The sequence below is a fragment of the Patiria miniata genome, unplaced genomic scaffold (assembly GCF_015706575.1).
Source record: "Patiria miniata isolate m_02_andy unplaced genomic scaffold, ASM1570657v1 HiC_scaffold_13, whole genome shotgun sequence".
NCBI lineage: Eukaryota > Metazoa > Echinodermata > Asteroidea > Valvatida > Asterinidae > Patiria > Patiria miniata.
In genome coordinates, this window is record NW_024037051.1 from 2,914,375 (window position 1) to 2,920,374 (window position 6,000).

Sequence of the window (6,000 nt, forward strand, 5' to 3'; positions counted from 1 at the left end):
ATTATTTTTTAAAGTATTGTTGAGTAGCTAGAATTGAAATTTCATAAAATGTTTTGAGAACATTTTTGTAATGTTTTTGACTGGTTTGACCTGTTCCAAAAATTAGAGAATGGTTCATGAAGTCTTATGTACAGAAATATTTAAGAAAAAAACGAAAGCTTTGCTGTAATATTTCTTGGAAAACGTAGGTGATGAAGGGACAATTGTAGCTCATTTCGCTTAAAACCATACCTTTAAGGAGAGCAAGGAAATATATATCTATCCTTTTAAATGAGTACAAAGTATTTACAAGAAAAGTGTAGATAGAAACAGCGCATGGCTAGAAATGTGTGCAACAATATTTCACGGATTATTAAAGCTGCAGAGTATTTAAGATTCAGCATGGCGCATCTCTTTCAAGAGAAATGACCACTGTGTTATAAAGTCGCTTGTTTTTGGGGGAAAAAAGATCGTCAACCCTTGATGCAAGATCCAGAATATTGAGTCGACAACCAACATTTTGTATGCATAAATAGAAGTTATTATGAGAAATGTTCATTTCACATTGAACACAATGTTACTTGGAAATATTGATTCTGATTAAGATGAAAAACAAACCAACATTAGTGGTGAACAATTCGTGTTTTCGTGTTTCCAACCCTATTATTGCTCCCTCCCATTGTTGAAAATTAAACTACCCTTCAACAAAGTGCATGGTTCAATTGTCATTACTCATGTTGAACATGTCTACAGAACTGCTCTATAGAATAGGATCAGAGAATGATAACCTTGTACACGAAAAGGCATGATGAAGTAGCCTTTATCGTTTTTACTGTGGGCTTTGATATTATTGTATATCAAGGCCACCTTCATACTTTGTACAAGTTAGATCAACACAGCACGCATATATCCAGGATTCCAAAGTGTAATGTTTTGAATCACCCATACTGAAATGTGTATCCTTGTGGAGTCATTTTTTTGTTCTCGTGAACTGAAGTTTTTGAGTTTGAAAGTGTACTTTCAAAATGCTCCTATTTTAACCAGAATTAATTTCCTGGGCTGAATTTCGGACTAAATGTGCCTTACATAAAATACTTCAATTCGCAACGAAACAACACGCTTTGGAAATTCCTATTTTTTAAGTAAAATCTTATCTATTTCGTGATAAGGCCAACAAAAACTAGTCATACTGTGGTCAGACCAAAGTTCCGGAATTGATGCGGCGATGCGGCTTTTGGGGCTTTTTTTTCAAGCGTGGATTGTACAGACAAGGTGGGGTACTATTTTGCTTTGTTGTGTCCTCATATACATTGGTGTCCTCCATCGTTTGCCTTGGTACCCTTCATCATTTGCCTATGTGCAATATCCCATTCCTTGGTGCTCCTTGGTACAAAAGTTTGAGGCGGTGTTGTAGTCGAGTACCAAAACTCGAGTATAAAGTTTTCCGAGTACACACAGTGCCGAGTACGGGCCGAGTCCGAGTACTTTTTAGTCGAGTCTCGGCCAAAAATCCGAGTTCGAGTTTTTCAGAGTCCGAGTACGGGCCGAGAACGAGTACAAAGATATCGAGTAAATCCCGAGTACATTTATTTTTAATCTAAAGCATTATGGAAATTAACACCGTTATTATATTTGATATGTCAAGTAATTACCCAGTATTCCCAGAAATTTAACACGTACACATATTAAAAAGTGTTGTTTTTGCTCTGTAAAGTTGTTTCAGACTTCTCCGAAATCCGCAGCCCACATGACTTGCATACTGCACTGTGCTGCTTCTGTCCGTTAGCGAAAAATTCTTGTGATCTCTGAACCCCCAAGATATAATTTCTGACAAAGAGAAGACATGTCTACGTCTGGATCGAACTCGCCGCCATGCACCAGAGAGTGTGACGCGTTTTCCAACAAAGAGTGATGTGCACAACCCATGGGCATCGCTTGGACCTTTTCTGGAGGGGGCAAAAAAAATCCCAAAAAATTCTTGTATTTCTCAACAAATTCTCGATTTATCAGTTAAAGGGGGGGGGGGCAGGTATTTTTTCATAAAGATTGGCTAAAATATGAATTTCTTTTTAATGATATATCTGTCGCTCAATCGAGTTGGAATGTGTTCCAGGGTCTTTTAGAGAGTCTTTCAGGAAGTTTGGAGAATTTTCATATTTGAAGAAAATTGAGAAAAATTGCAAGGGGTTAGCCTTACATTTTTCATAAAATTTGGCTAAAATATGAATTTCTTTTTAATGATATATCTGTCCTAAATCGAGTGGGAATGTGTTCGAGGGTCCCTTAGGAGTCTTTTCAGGAAGTTTGGAGCATTTTCATTTTTGACCAAAATTGGCAAACATTGCGAGGGGTTAGCCTTACATTTTCATAAAATTTGGCTAAAATATGAATTTCTTTTAATGATATATCTGTCCCTAAATCGAGTGGGAATGTGTTTCAGGGTCCCTTAGGAGTCTTTCCAGGAAGTTTGAGCATTTTCATTTTTGACCAAAATTGGCAAACATTGCAAGGGGTTAGCCTTACATTTTTCATAAAATTTGGCTAAAATATGAATTCCTTTTTAATGATATATATCTGTCCCCAATTGAGTTGGAATGTGTTCGAGGGTCCCTTCGGAATATTTCCAGGAAGTTTGGAGCGTTTTAATTTTTGACCAAAATTGGCAAACATTGCAAGGGTTAGCCTTACATTTTTCATAAAATTGGCTAAAATATGAATTTCTTTTTAATGATATATCTGTCCCTAAATCGAAGTGGAATGTGTTCGAGGGTCCCTTAGGAGTCTTTCCAGGAAGTTTGGAGCATTTTCATTTTTTGACCAAAATTGGAAAACATTGCGAGGGGTTAGCCTTACATTTTTCATAAAATTTGGCTAAAATATGAATTCCTTTTTAATGATATATATCTGTCCCTAAATCGAGTTGGAATGTGTTCGAGGGTCCCTTAGGATCTTTCCAGGAAGTTTGGAGCGTTTTAATTTTTTGACCAAAATTGGCAAACATTGCAAGGGGTTAGCCTTACATTTTTCATAAAATTTGGCTAAAATATGAATTTCTTTTTAATGATATACCTGTCCCTAAATCGAGTGGGAATGTGTTCCAGGGTCCCTGAGGAGTCTTTCCAGGAAGTTTGGAGCATTTTCATTTTTTGACCAAAATTGGCAAACATTGCGATGGGTTAGCCTTACATTGTTCATAAAATTTGGCTAAAATATGAATTTCTTTTTAATGATATATCTGTCACTAAATCGAGTTGGAATGTGTTCCAGGGTCCCTTAGAGTCTTTCAAGGAAGTATGGAGCAATTTCAGTTTTTGACGAACATTGACAAAAATTGCAAGGGGTTAGCCTTACATTTTTCATAAAATTTGGCTCAAATATGAATTTCTTTTTAATGATATATCTGTCACTAAATCGAGTGGGAATGTTTTCCAGGGTCCCTTAGGAGTCTTTCCAGGAAGTTTGGAGCATTTTCATTTTTTGACCAAAATTGGCAAACATTGCAAGGGGTTAGCCTTACATTTTTCATAAAATTTGGCTAAAATATGAATTCTTTTTAATGATATATATCTGTCCCTAAATCGAGTTGGAATGTGTTCGAGGGTCCCTAGGAGTCTTTCCAGGAAGTTTGGAGCGTTTTAATTTTTCGACCAAAATTGGCAAACATTGCAAGGGGTTAGCCTTACATTTTTCATAAAATTTGGCTAAAATATGAATTTCTTTTTAATGATATACCTGTCCCTAAATCGAGTGGGAATGTGTTCCAGGGTCCCTTAGGAGTCTTTCCAGGAAGTTTGGAGCATTTTTATTTTTTGACCAAAATTGGCAAACATTGCGAGGGGTTAGCCTTACATTTTTCATAAAATTTGGCTAAAATATGAATTTCTTTTTAATGATATATATCTGTCACTAAATCGAGTTGGAATATGTTCCAGGGTCCCTTAGAGTCTTTCAAGGAAGTTTGGAGCAATTTCATTTTTGACGAACATTGACAAACATTGCGAAGGGGTTAGCCTTACATTTTTCATAAAATTTGGCTCAAATATGAATTTCTTTTTAATGATATATCTGTCACTAAATCGAATTGGAATGTGTTCGAGGGTCCCTTAGGAATCTTTCCAGGAAGTTTGGAGCATTTTCATTTTTGGACCAAAATTGGCAAACATTGCAGGGGTTAGCCTTAATCTTCATAAAATTTGGCTCAAATATGAATTCCTTTTAATGATATATCTGTCCCTAAATCGAGTGGGAATGTGTTCCAGGGTCCCTAAGGAGTCTTTCCAGGAAGTTTGGAGCATTATTTGACCAAAATTGGCAAACATTGCAAGGGGTTAGCCTTACATTTCATAAAAATTTGGCTAAAATATGAATTCTTTTTAATGATATATATCTGTCCCTCAATTGAGTTGGAATGTGTTCGAGGGTCCCTTCGGAATATTCCCAGGAAGTTTGGAGCGTTTTAATTTTTCGACCAAAATTGGAAAACATTGCAAGGGGTTTGCCTTACATTTTTCATAAAATTTGGCTAAAATATGAATTTCTTTTTAATGATATACCTGTACCTAAATCGAGTGGGAATGTGTTCCAGGGTCCCTTAGGAGTCTTTCCAGGAAGTTTGGAGCATTTTCATTTTTTGACCAAAATTGGCAAACATAGCGAGGGGTTAGCCTTACATTTTTCAAAAAATTTGGCTAAAATATGAATTCCTTTTAATGATATATCTGTCCCTAAATCGAGTGGAATGTGTTCCAGGGTCCCTTAGGAGTCTTTTCAGGAAGTTTGGAGCATTATTTGACCAAAATTGGCAAACATTGCAAGGAGTTAGCCTTACATTTTTCATAAAATTTGGCTAAAATATGAATTTCTTTTTAATGATATACCTGTCCCTAAATCGAGTGGGAATGTGTTCCAGGGTCCCTTAGGAGTCTTTCAAGGAAGTTGGAGCATTTTCATTTTTTGACCAAAAATTGGCAAACATTGCGATGGGTTAGCCTTACATTGTTCATAAAATTTGGCTAAAATATGAATTTCTTTTTAATGATATATCTGTCACTAAATCGAGTTGGAATGTGTTCCAGGGTCCCTTAGAGTCTTTCAAGGAAGTATGGAGCAATTTCAGTTTTTGACGGACATTGACAAAAATTGCAAGGGGGTTAGCCTTACATTTTTCATAAAATTTGGCTAAAATATGAATTCCTTTTTAATGATATATATCTGTCCCTCAAATGAGTGTGGAATGTGTTCGAGGGTCCTTCGGAATATTTCCAGGAAGTTTGGAGCGTTTTAATTTTTCGACCAAAATTGGCAAACATTGCAAGGGGTTAGCCTTACATTTTTCATAAAATTTGGCTAAAATATGAATTTCTGTTTAATGATATACCTGTACCTAAATCGAGTGGGAATGTGTTCCAGGGTCCCTTAGGAGTCTTTCCAGGAAGTTTGGAGCATTTTCATTTTTTGACCAAAATTGGCAAACATTGCGAGGGGTTAGCCTTACATTTTTCATAAAATTTGGCTAAATATGAATTTCTTTTTAATGATATATATCTGTCACTAAATCGAGTTGGAATGTGTTCCAGGGTCCCTTAGAGTCTTTCAAGGAAGTATGGAGCAATTTCAGTTTTTGACGAACATTGACAAACATTGCGAGGGGGTTAGCCTTACATTTTTCATAAAATTTGGCTCAAATATGAATTCTTTTTAATGATATATCTGTCACTAAATCGAATTGGAATGTGTTCGAGGGTCCCTTAGGAGTCTTTCCAGGAGTTTGGAGCATTTTCATTTTTGGACCAAAATTGGCAAACATTGCGAGGGGTTAGCCTTACATTCTTCATAAATTTGGCTCAAATATGAATTCCTTTTCATGATATATCTGTCCCTAAATCGAGTGGGAATGTGTTCCAGGGTCCCTTAGGAGTCTTTCCAGGAAGTTTGGAGCATTATTTGACCAAAATTGGCAAACATTGCAAGGGGTTAGCCTTACATTTTTCATAAAATTTGGCTAAAATATGAATTCCTTTT